Source organism: Mauremys reevesii, linkage group 1 (assembly GCF_016161935.1).
Source record: "Mauremys reevesii isolate NIE-2019 linkage group 1, ASM1616193v1, whole genome shotgun sequence".
NCBI lineage: Eukaryota > Metazoa > Chordata > Testudines > Geoemydidae > Mauremys > Mauremys reevesii.
In genome coordinates, this window is record NC_052623.1 from 91318718 (window position 1) to 91333141 (window position 14424).

The 14424-nt window shown below is 42.8% G+C and overlaps 2 long non-coding RNA genes across 2 annotated transcripts; one reads left to right on the top strand and one right to left on the bottom strand.

Moving 5' to 3' along the window:
• Positions 1 to 1305: 1305 nt before the first annotated feature.
• On the bottom strand, positions 1306 to 5506 carry LOC120395521. The gene is made up of 3 exons (XR_005592675.1): positions 5191 to 5506; positions 4892 to 5011; positions 1306 to 1389 (listed from the first exon to the last, which is right to left on the bottom strand). It is a non-coding gene; the product is annotated as an uncharacterized LOC120395521 (long non-coding RNA).
• A 164-nt stretch (positions 5507 to 5670) lies between these two features.
• LOC120395522 lies at positions 5671 to 7807 on the top strand. The gene is made up of 3 exons (XR_005592676.1): positions 5671 to 5730; positions 7015 to 7341; positions 7770 to 7807. It is a non-coding gene; the product is annotated as an uncharacterized LOC120395522 (long non-coding RNA).
• Positions 7808 to 14424: the final 6617 nt, after the last annotated feature.

Below are 14424 nucleotides of genomic sequence, written 5' to 3' on the forward strand. Positions count from 1 at the left end.
CAGGCACAGCTGACCAGCAGAACAGACACCAGAAGCATGACGAGCTGACAGGGATCGGGTCCAAACGACAACGAATCCAAACGATACGACATGAGCGCGCTTTACCGGGAGGAGATTCTGGCCGAAAGGCTGATCAGGTCCTTCAGCTAACACACGGATGCTCCACACAAATTTTGGGGAGAAACATAGTTTTATTGAGAGGTCTCACTCCCTCGTGTCAGTATCTGATTGGCTCCCTGGTCCCTCCTCCCTCCAGGCTCCAAGCCGTTGCCACCCTACGTCGGCAGGATTTGCACACGGCACACTGGAGTTGACAAGTAAACAAGCTTGACCCTTAGATGACTGGGTCCAAAAAGAGCGGGAAAGTGAGTCGCTGGGCAGGATTAACCTGACCTCCAGATGACCGGCCCCAAAAAACAGGTTGCCGGGCAGAATCAGGCCTTCACACACAGAACTAGCCTGACCTTTAGATGGCCCAGCAGGAGAGAGGAGAAAAAAAAACAAAAACCACAGGAGAACATACACAGCCAGTGTTGCTGGGCAGGATTGAGTCTCTGCCCTCTCCTATATACAAGAACCTAGTCCAATATGGAGGCAGTCCTGTCCTTTTAACAGGACAAGATGGCCGTGGACCGACAATTGGCCATCCAAAGCCATAACTTCGTATCGGATTGCAACAACGCCTATGGATATTAAACTTACTAATATCTGTAGAACAGGACCTCACCACTGAAAACAGTCAATTTGCCTGCATGAGGGATCATCCCACTATATTGGGGCACTGTTAGTGCATAGGTAGCCATTGTCTGGGATTTAACAGAGGCATTAGCTCTGGTACCTCTGCAGTGCAGACATCCTCTGCATACTGGTTTGGATTGGCTCAGTTTGTTAATAAAAGATGTAACTGCTGTCATAGTCCAGGGCAACTGCACCTATATTCCTCCCTCTTTGGTATAGCAAGGGCACCAACACTTAGGCTTCCCGTTCTTCATCTATCTCTCTCCATCCTGACCTGGTTATTTCCAGGCTGAACAGTCTCTTGCCTTCACTGGGATGTTCAAAGGGTGAGTTCTTGCATAGAAGGAGGAGCTTATATTTGAATATGCCCCCCTATCCCCACCTTCCTGGGAAATCCACTTAACTTTCAAAAGGGTCACATTGTTTCCAATAGTCATAACCTTTCTCAGGGTTTTACATTAGTTAAGCCTCCTCCTTAGGAATGTTACATACAATCCCACAATAATACATAAACACTGGCATGAAGAATACAATTTATTCCTAAAATAATTAAATTTAATTCAATAAGCATTCAAGAGGGATATTGCAGGAAATTGTCATATCTGTCAAAGCTGGTTTGAGTCATCACCTGTATCCAGTCCTTCCTCTCCCCTAGAAATGTGGAAAAAGAATGGCATGCTGAAAGTTGACTGCAAAGGTTTTCATCTGTCCTAACAAGCTTAAAGATTTAACAATGGGATAATTAAGCAAGGTCACACATCAAGGAATTCAGACCTTACTTACAGAATGATGGGACTGTATCCTGGAAATGAGGAACTAACCATATCAATTTGTAATCCTTTGAGAAGATTTTAAAGGTCATAGTGACCAAACAACTGAACACAAGTTGAGACTGATGGAAACATTTTTTGACCACATGATGCTGTGTGTTGCAAAAAGGCTGAAGTATAAAGTAGGAACTAGTGCAGGGATCAGCAACCTTTGGCACACAGCCCGCCAGGGTAAGTACCCTGGCAGGCCAGGCCGGTTTGTTTACCTGCTGTGTCTGCAGGTTCGGCCGAGCGCAGCTCCCACTGTCCAAGGTTCGCTGGTCCAAGCTGTGGGAAGTGGCAGCCAGCACATCTCTCGGCCCATGCCACTTCCCACAGCCCCCATTGGCCTGGAGTGGTGAACCTGTGGGCCAAAGGTTGACAATCCCTGAAGTAGTGAGTCTGAGTGGGGAGAGGTTTCAGAGTGGTAGCCGTGTTAGTCTGTATCAGCAAAAAGAACAGGAGTACTTGTGGCACCTTAGAGGCTAACAAATTTATTTGGGCATAAGCTTTCATGGGCTAAAACCGACTTCATCGGATGCATGCAGTGGAAAATACAGTTGGAAGATATATATACAGAGAGAACATGAAAAAATGGGTGTTGCCATACTAACCATTATGAGAGTAATCAATTAAGTTTTTTTTCTCCTGCTGATAATAGCCCACCTTAATTGATTACTCTCGTGGGGAGGTAATTTACCTCTGTATAGCGCATTGATACACCAGTCAAAGAAAAGTGCCTATGGTTCTGGTGTCAAGCTTTTAAAGGGGATGTTAAAAAATTAGAGGGTGAAGAGAAGACTCTCAAAAACACCATAAAGTGAGAGAATTCAGGAGCCAAATTTGTTTAGCTTATCAAAAAGTTTGAGAGATTACTTGATTTTAGAGAATAAGCACTTTCATTGGGAGAAAATACCAGTTACTAAAGAGCTCTTCAGTCTAGTGGGAAAAGGCATAACAAGAACCAACAATGGCTGCAAACTGAAGCCAGATAAATTCAAATATTAAAGAAGGTGCAATATTTTACAGTGAGAGTGATTAAACCACTGGGGAATCCACCATTTACACCATCCACCATTGGTAGTTGATTCCATCTCTTGATCTCTTCAAATCAATACTGGATGCCTTTTGGAAGATATGATTTTGTCAGATACAAGTTGTTGGGCTCAGGCTAAGAGAAACTGGATGTAATTCTGTGGCCTGTGGTATACAAGAGTTCAGACTAGTTGATCTAATGGTGCCCCTGGCCTTAAAATATAAACCTATGAAAGTTAAACCTATTTTCAAACCTGGTATATTGCTTCATCTATATTTGAAGGAAATGTAACATATCACTGAACATTTGGTGGAAAATGTGTAACCTTGCAGACTTTTCTTGGGGAAAAAGCAGAACATTTGTGGTTGAGTGAATATGCCTGACTTGAGGAGGAAATAAGAAGATACAGTAAAATTAAGAATTGTTCTAATTATGATTAAAATGACTAACGTACATCAGAGGAAGGACATGATAGGGTTCTCAATCTGTGTATTGAGACAAACACTTATTCCTCATTAAATTAACTTAGAACTAGCTAATTACTGTATTTATACCTCTGACATTTTCTGATCTGTCATCAGTAAGCATAGCAGCAATATATGTAAAATGTACAGAATTTCTAAAATGAGATGTCAAGTATGGAGTGAGGAAAAAGTATACGTGGCTTGTCTAGAAAGGATAAAAAGAGTTGACATCAACCAGTGATTACAGAAGCAATTAGAAAAATAGTATATTTAGTATAATGCCTCCAAGATTCCGAAGACATGATTTCCCAGCATTTACTGCTATCATTATTCTATTAAACAACAAGAGGAATACATATTTTACTTGTTCGGGTTTTAGGATCCTTTAATTAAATTGATATCTGGATTTGCTTCTTTAACACTTGTTATGTTATATAAAAGCAAATTCTTGCTGTGTTGGGGGTGGGTGGGGAGGTATTTATGGAGAATCAGCTACTTTCACCAAGGGAAATAGTTTTTTCTAGATCAAGCATATGATGTACTGGATGAGCAACATGGAGAAGCTGATAGTGCCATTTCCTGTACTGTTCCTGTCTGTAATTAAACCCAGGTTGTCATTATCTAAAGTTACCAAGATTAAAAAAAATAAGTATAGGTTATTGAAATAAAATGAAACCAAAAAATCCTTAAAACTTTTCTAAAGCATCTTACACCACAAGAGATAAGTGAGCTCCGTTTTGTGGCCATGGGTAATGAGTTCAAGTACTGCTACTGTGTGTCAAGTACTTTAGGTTCTCCTTCTGTATTTTATGATGATCCCCTTTGGTGGGCCCCCAGGAATGTCTACACAGGGATAAATGACCTGCGGCATGGCCGTGGCTGGCTTGGATCAGCTGCCTCGGATTTTTTGGGCTCAGACTGTAAGGCTAAACATTTCTGTGTAGGTGCTTGGGCTGGAGCCCAAGCCCTGTGACCTTCCACCCTCGCAGGATCCCTGACCTTGGCCTCAGGCTCAAGCCCAAATGTCTACATAGCAATTTCCCCTCTCCCCAGCCCCATAGACTGAGCCCCACAAGCCCAAGTTGGCTGACCTGGACCAGATGCAGGTTTTTCATCCGTGTGTAGACATAGCCACAATGTTCTCTGAGGTTCACTTCAATCTACTATGAAGTGGAACTTAAACTGCTTCACATCCCAGCTTCAGGATCCATTGGGCATTAAAGTTTTCACAGTGAATAGGTGGTACTGGAGGTTTTAGACTGTACTGAAGAGGAAATTCTACCACAAAGCCCTGTGATTGCTGTGTACCAGATCAAAATTCTGTGAGTAACCGGTGACACTATTTGAATGTTTTTCCATCCTTTTCTTTATACTGTAAAAGTGTGGGTTTTTTCTTATTATTACTTAGTTGTGTGTTTGTGGCCTTCTGTATTAAATTAATAAAACTTTCCTATTTGAGTTTTTTGTCCAGTGTTTTGGGGTGTAGAAACTGTGGTGGGGAGAATGTCTTACCATGAAATTCTGTAAAGGACCAGAGTGCCATAGCGTGTCTTGTGCTCCCAGCATATATAGGACCTTTGCAACACTTGCCTACTAAGCTTTTTCACTTTTTAAAATAAATAAAGTGGTGTCTACAAATGCATAACACACCAGGCTGGGTCTTCCTTGTTTACACACACACACACTCTCTTTGGATGTGCTGCAATATGAAGCCTACTGACAAATGGTTGTCTAATCTCATGATCTTTTCAGCTGTCTTAGAGCATGAATAATACAATACTGTGATCAAGTACAGAAATAAGAGTATGAGTTCTTTAAGCAAAACACAAACAAAAATGCATTACTCATAGGGTTGCTTTTCAGGAGACTTCTGTTATGTATCTTCCTCACACCTCCAGTCTTCATCCCATATCATCTTAAATACAATGCTGAGACCCTGAATAGAGTTTCCAGTTCCGGGCAAGCTAGGAATGGCAGTACAGACACATATAAGTGAATCTCTCATCCTGTGGGCTATATATGGTCTAACTCTCTGTTCAGATTTACAATTCCTAATTCTGACAAAAAGTTTACATATTGCGTGACTGTACACAGGCTCTTATTTTGTCTGATGGCCTAAAAAAACCCAGTTGTATGAACTTACCTGAGGGCTTTGGTGTTACTTCCTCTTTTACACATGCTCTCAAGTTCTCCCTATAGCTCTTTAAAACAAATGTTCTTTAGTATAAACAAAGCTATTTGAATACTTGTGATCCTCTAGCTATCTTTATTTTAATCCAAAGAACTATTCTCAAAGCATGCAAATATGATCTTAGTTTGTTTCTTCCTGAAAGGGTGTCTCATTCATGACCTGCAAAATCACTGAAATAAACCTTTGTGCTGGAAAAGTCTGAGCTAGTGCTCCCTAGAAACTAGATTTCTGTCCCCCTAAACCCCTTGTCACCATCTTTCCCTAGAGTCCTATAGTCTTGTTTCCTTGTGATCTCAATGAATAAAATAATTCCTCACCATCATATAACCTTCTAATGTGTCATAATGATGCAGCTTTATGACTAAGGCTAAGATTTTGTCATGGACATTTTTAGTAAAAGTCACAGACAGGTCATGGGCAATAAAGAAAATTCACCGAAGCTGGTGACCTGTCCCTGACTTTTACTAAAAATATTCATGATAAAATGGGAAGGTACTAGGCAGCTGTAGGGAGGCTGGGATATCTAGGGCCCCCACCACCAGTGGGGGCTCAGAACTCCAGGGTCCCCCTGCCACCAGTGGTGGAGGGAAGCTGAAGGGGCCCCCTACCTCCTCCCCAGTGGCGGGGAGCTGGGTATCTCCCTGCCACCACCACAGTGGAGAGCTGTGGGGGTTCCCCTGCCCCACGGTGGTGGCTGGAGAGCTGCCAGGGTCCCCCTGCTGATGCAGCTGGCAGAGAGCTCCAAGGATCCCTCTTTCCCCTGCAGCGGCTGGGAGCTACCGAGTAACCCTCCACCAGCAGCAGCAGCTGGGAGCTGCGGGGTACCCCCGCTGCCCATGGCAGCTGAGAGGTTGAGGGGCCCGCTGCCTCAGGCAGTGGGGGTACCTCAGAGCTCCCTGTCTCTGCGGGAGGCAGCTCTCAGCTGCCAAGGCTGAAGTCACAGATGTCTTTGGAAGTCACAGATTCTGTGACTTCTTCAACCTTTGTGACAAAACTGTAGACTTAATTATGACCCATTAGAATCTGAGTAGAAGTAACTGGCATGAGTTATTATTCTGTCAGAGAGAAATGAAAGTTTGGGAAATTTTACTTTTGTTTCTGCAAAGAAAGGCTTCCTTCAGACTTAGAAATGATTTTTTCTGCCTGCAAAACTGTCCAGTTGCTAAGTGAAAATGGTTTGTTAGTCACAGCCCTTGAACTTAGAGAGCTTTTCTGGAGGCTCAGGGAGCTTGGAAAACCTGCTGCTTTGTTTTTCATGGTTTTATTTTTTTAAGTTGTTTTGGGTCTCGTCTGTGATGTAATTCTGAAATGTAAATAAACCTGTTTCTAAACATTGTTATAGCTAGGAAGTTTAATTCTAACTTCCTAGATATATAGGAGCAAATCATAGAATCATAGAATATTAGGGTTGGAAGAGACCTCAGGAGGTCATCTAGTCCACACCCCTGCTCAAATGCTGGTTTTGTGAACAAAATCCAAAGGAGCTATAAGGGGGGTGAGAAGACCAGAATCCTCCTCCTTCCCCAAGCCAACTTACAATTAGGACAGAGATCATCTATGCAAACATGTCACACCACCATTACAGGGCATGGGGAGAAGTGTATGCAGCCCATGTTTCCATTCCAATTTGTCCCAGTGGATCCGTGTATGAATCTTTAGGGAAATTTGTCCATGTACAGTTTATGAATTCTGTTTGATACTATGTTTATTTGTGTCAGACTTGAAGACTCCATTTTGAATGTGGGATTTGTTTGCCTTCCATGTCCTTTTACCCAGGGGTGGTAACAAAGGGCTAACAACAGATGGCTGCTGAACCTGGATGTTCCTCTATTCAAATAGAAATGCCCTAGACAAAAGGCTGGCTTCTACCAAAGGAAACTGGTTTATCAGAGAAGATACCACTTGGCAACAGTCACCTGGTAGGGATCTGTGGGCAGCAGTTGAGGCTGATCAGAAGAGACTGGAAAATTATAAAATGACAGAAGCTACTGTAATCTGGTTCTCTGGCCATTTTTCACCAGCTCAAGATGAGGAGAGCTACTGAAGGAGCCTGATAAGGCTTTCCTGAGCACAAATAGACCATCAAGGACTCTGAAGGGAAAGGTGAGCTAATGAGGGGTATTTTGTTCAGAGTGTTTTTTAATTTATCTGTAACATTGTGTGCTTCATCTCCAAAGTAAAGAGCAACTGAGTTAGAAACCATTTCATAGATTCTAAAGACAGAAGGGACCATTGTGATCATCTAGTCTGACCTCTTGCATAGCACGGACCCTAGACCTTCCCCAAAATAATTCCTAGAGTAGATCTTCAAAAAGATAAATCCAATATTGATTTAATAATGGTTAGTGATGGAGAATCCACCATGACCCTTATAAATTGTTGCAATGGTTAATTACTCTCACTGTTAAAAATGTATTCCTTATTTGCAGTCTGACTTTGTTTAGCTTCAACTTCCAGCCACTGGATCATATAATACCTTTCTCTGCTACACTGGAGAGCTCATTATTATTAAATATTTGCTCCCCATACAGGTACTTATGGACTGCAATTAAATCATCCCTTAACCGTCTCTTTGTTAAGGTAAATAGAATGAGTGCCTTGAGTCTCTCACTATAAGGCAGGCCTGCACAACTCATAAAGCGTAGAGGGCCACATTACTCCAAAGAAAACAGCTGAGGGCCAAAACCCCTCGGCCCCGCGGAAACACACCCACCAGCACCTCCCGGCCCCGGGGAAACACCCAGCCCCAGCACTGCCCAGCCCTGCAGAAACAAATCCTCCTTCTCCAGTGCTGCTCCACCAAAACAGCTGTGGGCCAAAAAGGAAGGTTGGGGGTGGGGAGGTGATACTTGATTTTAAATCAACCAGGGGCTCCCAGCTGAAGAGGTAGCTGGGAGCCCTCAGGGGCAAATTAAAGGGCCTGGGGCTCTGGCGGCTGGGGGAACCGGAGCTTTGCCGGGCTGGGGCAGGGATTTAAAGGGCCCAGAGCTCCTGCCGCTGAGGGGAGCCCGAGCCCTTTAAATCCCAGCCGCAGCTCATCCGCTGGAGCTGCGGCTGGGATTCAAAGGGCTCTGGGCAGCCCGCAGCGGTGGGGAGCCCTGAGCCCTTTAAATCACAGATGCGGCCGGGAATCTCTGCGGGCAGCCCAGAGCCCTTTGATTCCCGGCCGCGGCTGGGATTTAAAGGGCTCAGGGCTCTCTGCCGCTGCGGGCATCCCAGAGACTTTTGAATCCCGGCTGTGGCTGAGATTTAAAGGGCTCAGGACTCTCTGCCGCTGCGGGCAGCCCAGAGCCCTTTGATTCCATGCCGCGGCAGAGATTTAAAGGACTCAGGGCTCCCCGTCGCTGAGGGCAGCCCAGAGCCCTTTGAATCAGAGCCTCGGCCGGGATTCAAAGAGCTCTGGGCTGCCCGCCGAGCACCATGTGCGCAGGATTTAGAATCACCCCGCGGGCCGCACAGTGAGCCTCCGCATGCCGTATGTTGTGCAGGCCTGCTATAAGCAATACTTTTTTTTCCCCCTAATCCTTTATTCATTTTTTGTGACTTTTCTCTGAAGCTGCCTCTCTTTGCTTCTGCTGCTTTCACATGTCCATGAGTAACTAAACTGTAAATCAAAAGGCTCACACCTCTGGTTGGATTCCTGGAAATGTGCAAGAGCGCCTGGAGAGGTGTGACGGAAATATTAGTTCGAGGGCCTAGGCAGTTGGACCACAAGGTCCCTACTGCAAAGAAGGGTGTTAGACAGGTCTGCACCTGGAATCTGTACCTAGGGAGCCAAAGCCAGAGACAGTGCCTAAATTCTACCCAGCCCCAGAAAGCTAAGGACACACGGATTCAGTGTTTGGATTCACTCACAGGCAGGGTCTCCAGGATGGGAAGCTCCACTACATCTGAGACACCATGGTGTACCTCAGTCATGTCCTTGATATTCTGTATGCTTTCTAGCATGAAGAGTTGCCACTGAACTCAAATCCACTGCACCCTCACAGGTTCCCAGAGCTCAGGCTTCAGCCTGAGCCTGGGTGTCTACATTGCAATTTTATAGCCCCACGAGTCTGAGACAGCTGACATGGTCCAGCTGCAGGTGTTCTATTGCAGTGTAGGCATACCCTTAGTATTCAGCACAGAGCATCATGGATTGGTCCAGCCAAGACTGCAAATTGTATCCTAGCTAAAAGGTGAAAGTAGAATAACTCCTTATTCTATTACTTATCACACCCTGAAATTTCATTCAATTTTTTTTATTTTTTATTTATTTATTTATTTATTTATTTTATTTCTGGTTACTAGATGTATGTAGCGAATATCCTTTTCATGTTTGGAAATAAATATATTAAGGCAGGTGGAATGCCAAATACACTGGTGCAGTAAGATCTGGAGGAAATAGAAAACAGGGAAGAATGACTCCCCAGGATAGTCAGTGAAACGGAAGTAACGTTGTTAAATGCTTGAACAAGGAAAACTAAGATTTGGCTCCCTGATGATACTTCCAAAAGACACATCTCACTCATGATTACCTATGTACCATTACATAAATGCTATTTGCTCTTGATAAATATGGCAGGCAATGTCAAGGAAAAACTGCTAAGACTACTGTACTGGGTCCGTATACAGCACATTATTATGGATATACCCAGAAGTCAGTCTACATCAGCTCACACTTTGTTAATATTACAAATGCCACCCCGTCATGTGTTATTGTAGTAATTCACAGAACAAATGTTTTATCACAAGGTATATGTCTATGCATTGCTGCTCTGATTGGCTGTAAGAGCAGATTACTTTCCCTAAAATTCACTAGCATTAACTGCTTTGGAACTAGCACTGGCTGACATGGAAGTATTCTGCCGTTTTCATCCCTCCTTGTTCACTAAATATTTGGGGTGAGATTTTCAAATGGTGCCTACATGACTTAGGAGCTCATGTACCATTAACTTTTTGTGGGAGTTGTGCTCCTAAGTCACTTAGGAGCTCTTGAAAATCACATCTATGGTCTTTACTACTTCACTTGTGCCTGATCTTCTCTACTGCATTACTAATTCTCCATTCTATTTCTTAAGAGATATTTTTTTCTATAGAACTTAAAATAAAGTTTAAGCCTCTATCTTATTGTAGACTTAGAGTCCCAATAGCAATAATAATATAAAGAACATAGTTCCATGCATTGGAGATGTTAGTCTTATAACAATTTAGGGTAGTAATCTTTAGGCTACATGAAGAAAACAAAAATTATTTTCCTTCTATAACAATACCTGAGGTGTTACTGCTATATTTTTCTTCTCTGAGTGTGGTGACTTCTGCATAAATGGCTGAATATAAGGGTACTCCATGGCAAATATGAAGCCTCAAACCTTAAAATGTACTGATTTTTAATAGGAAAAAAGGCAAGTGGGGATAGCCCAGAAAAGCAGGGTGCAGTCAGAAGAAAAGAAATCTATTGACAAAAGGAAAACAGGGAAGTGAGAGGGAATGCAATTCAAAGGGAATCTTCAGCTCTAGCTAAATCCCTTTTAATAAAATGTAAAGATGAGGCTATCAAAGCAATATCCCAGGAATTTTGGTTAGTCTCATTGACCTTAAATATTCTGATTTTTTTAAGGTGTAGCTGAAGGTGCAGAATTTACTGAAGCAGATTTTTATAAGGCAGGGATTATTTTTAGATGATACACACATCACTGACTTCTGTCTATTATTTTCTCTAGAAGTGAAAGGAAACAGAAATTCATGATAAAAATAAAGGGGTGCAAAACAACATGAACCTACTTGGATGGTACCTGACCTGTAGTCAGCAAGCATATGTCATTCCCATCTTGAAATTAATGGGAGTTTTGCATGAGTACAGACTGCAGAAATAGTTTTCCATTTAAACTGGTAGTTGGTGCAACAGTTTTGCATCCCCAAGATTAATCATGTACATTAAATAAGGATTTCAGGAATGGGCCCAATATACTTCTGATTGAGAAAGACAAAGCTGTTAGGAAAGAATATTTTTTCTTTCTAAAAGAGCATGACAAATAGAGAATGGGGGAAAGTATGTAGTGCTGAATGTGACATTTTAATTAAAGCAGTTTGCTGGATTAAAAAATTTGGAAAATTTAAAACCATTAATAACCTTTGTTGTAGCTATGCAAGCTAAGACAATGTTATAAGGTAATCAAATTTAGCAGATTTGGGCAAAGAAATGTGTCAAGAAGCAACTTTTCTCATATACAGCTTTGAATAATTGGGTAGGTAAAGTATTAAAGTACAAGGAACTTCACTCATCTATGATTCTTCAGGTAGTGGCCTCCTGCTGAAGTCTGGATGCAGAAATTAAAGATTCATGGTCTGACCTACTGTGATTGCTTCTATGTGTCTGGGATATGAGGAGAGACTAAATTTGTCTTTTGCAAATGTCAAAAGCTTTAAAGCAGATGCTGTGTGTATTCAGCCTCTGAGGTCTGAGAAGTTTAGATTTAGAGAAATGGTGGTGACTCTTTGTAGGCATACAGGTCTACATTCTGAGAGGACCTGGTGTAGCCTTGCAGGGATGATGAGCAAATAAGTGGTTCGCCTTTCACTCTTTCTCTTAAACTGATGCAAAAGAACACTCACCTCCAGATGCTATGCAGAGTACATAGGATTGCTTACTCATGCTCTCTTGTCCACATCCCTACCTCCCCAGGGAACAGGACTCCAGAAATGGGCAGGAAGGAGGTGAGTCTATAGCCTAGACGACCCCTTTACCTGCACAGCAGGACTGATACACCGGGCTTGTTTAAGTTAGATAATTTTACTCTGAACGTGATTGTGAACATCAGAGTGGAAGCAGGGTTTACACACAGTTAGCTTACACAGTGTTGAATGTGATGGCACCATTATTTCCCCCAACATAACTTGTTCACAATAGCATTCAAACACAATGCAATGTTGTATTATACATAAACCCTTGTAGATGGAACAGATTATCCCCCCTCCCTCCTCCAGTGAACAAGGAGCAAGCTCTCTGAAACACAATCTCTCTGGTGTTCTGCCTGAGGCTGTACAACTCTGCACTACCCCTACTCAGGGCTATGACTTAAAGACACAATTGAGTCTATTGTATTGACATTATTATGGCTTATTGCTCAGTGATGAGTCTTGCTACTCACAACTTCTGTTTTTTCTCCTTGGAGGCCCAGCACAAAAGATCTAAGATCATATAATCTCACTTTTATAGGCTGAGCGGTAACAGTGGTTTGGACTAAACTTAGTATCTGGGGAACACTGCATTTTAACTAGTGAGATCACAGTACTGTAACCTTTCCTTTGAATACAGACAGATTCCACAATAGTACTTTCTGTTTAACACTCCTCAGCCTGACTGTGAATGCCCATGCATATTCTGTGGTAGAACTTGTCTGGGATGCAAATCTCAAAAGTTTGGAACCAAAATTACTGTCAGAGTCACAACAATCAAAGAGATCTATGTTCTGTCTTGTTAACTATTTACCACACTAGTTTTTTGTTTTGTTTTGCACGAGTTTAACTTTTAGAAAATATGTCTTAGTTCCCCTGTTCTCACCGTGGGAACAGATCATATCAGAGCTGAAATGAAAGAAGCTGTTATTTGAACTAACTGGCATAAAGTTATCCAATATACATGCATTGACAAAATGCTCATTTGGTCCTTATATTAAGGGAATTTTTTTCCAGTGAGAAATCAGAGATTGCAAGGATATATATCAGATGAAGTGGTAAGGAAAAATCTGCTAGGAAGCTATAGGATTTACCATACATAATGCACAATTAATAGTTTTTAGCTATCACTTACTCATGGATTTTATATGAAAGCCCGTACCTAAAAAATCACAAAAAGGGTGATAGAGAGAGAAGTGAAAAGCTATAAATCTGGGAGGACATTTCTCTTCTTTTTTATTGCAAAACTTAATGATCAAAACAAGGTTGTCACATTTCTGAAACCCCATCAACAAGTCACGTTGACTGTCCTTAATCCTTGTACTGATGTCCACTTCCTCTGTATTCCCTCACTCTGTGTAGCCTAATTCTGGTTTTACCCTCTATGTGTCTCTGCACCATGGGGGCCCCAGTACCCTCTACCCTGGAACATCTGTACTAGAAAAGGGTGTGATTATTTTGCCTTCGTTTTTGTAAATGAAGCACAACGTTTTAGTAAGTAGAACTAGACTGTATGTGCATGTTAATGCATTTCACAGATATTGAGTGTGCCTGTGTCACAACTTCCCTGCCAAGTGAATATTATCCCACATCACAGATGCAGAAAGGCAGAGAGGTTCAGGGACTTGCCCAAGTTTCTACAGTGCCAGTATTAGACCCCAAGTTTCATGACTCCTAGTCTTGTGCTTTCTCCAGTAGAGCCTGCTTCCTTCCCTATGAAGATATTATCTCCATGTTTTCCTAGATTGTATTACTTCCTCTCTTCCTGAAACATGGCCAGTTAAATGCCCGGGCAGTAATTTGCGCATTCAATTCCCTGAGGTGTGCTCAGTGTGTGCTTCTATTAACTTAGGTGCAGGGGCGGCTCTAGCCATTTCGCCTCCCCAAGCATGGTAGCACGCCACGGGGGGTGCTCTGCCGGTCGCCGGTCCCACAGCTCCGGTGGACCTCCCGCAGACGTGCCTGCGGATGATCCACCGAAGCTGCGCGACCAGCGGACCCTCCGCAGGCACACCTGCGGGAGGTCCACCGGAGCTGCCTGCCGCCCTCCCGGTGACCGGCAGAGCGCCCCCCGTGGCATGCCGCCCCAAGCACGCACTTGGCGTGCTGGGGCCTGGAGCCGCCGCTGCTTAGGTGTGTACAGTTATGTTCATCTAGCTATGAAAGTCTGACTCCTTATCTCTCCAAAATGGAACAGCTTTTCCTGCCTCCTAATCTCCCTCCTCCACCTCATTATCTTTGTTTCTGCCTCTTTCTCCATATAGCATCTCTTTTCAAAGCCTGTTGGTTTTGCTGTTGAATATAGAAAATTCAACCATCTCATTATCCTTTGCTACTCTTCAGTCATCTCTTGCCTTGATTATGACATCATCTCCTTCTCTAGCCTCACTGCTTCTCACCTATTCCTCATCAACTCCTCCATAATCATCAGAATACCCTCTCAAGACTCAAATACTGAGAATCCCAAACAATCTTTTTCAGACTATTAGTAAATCCAGGTCAAACATAGCAAAAATGTTTGCAAAAATC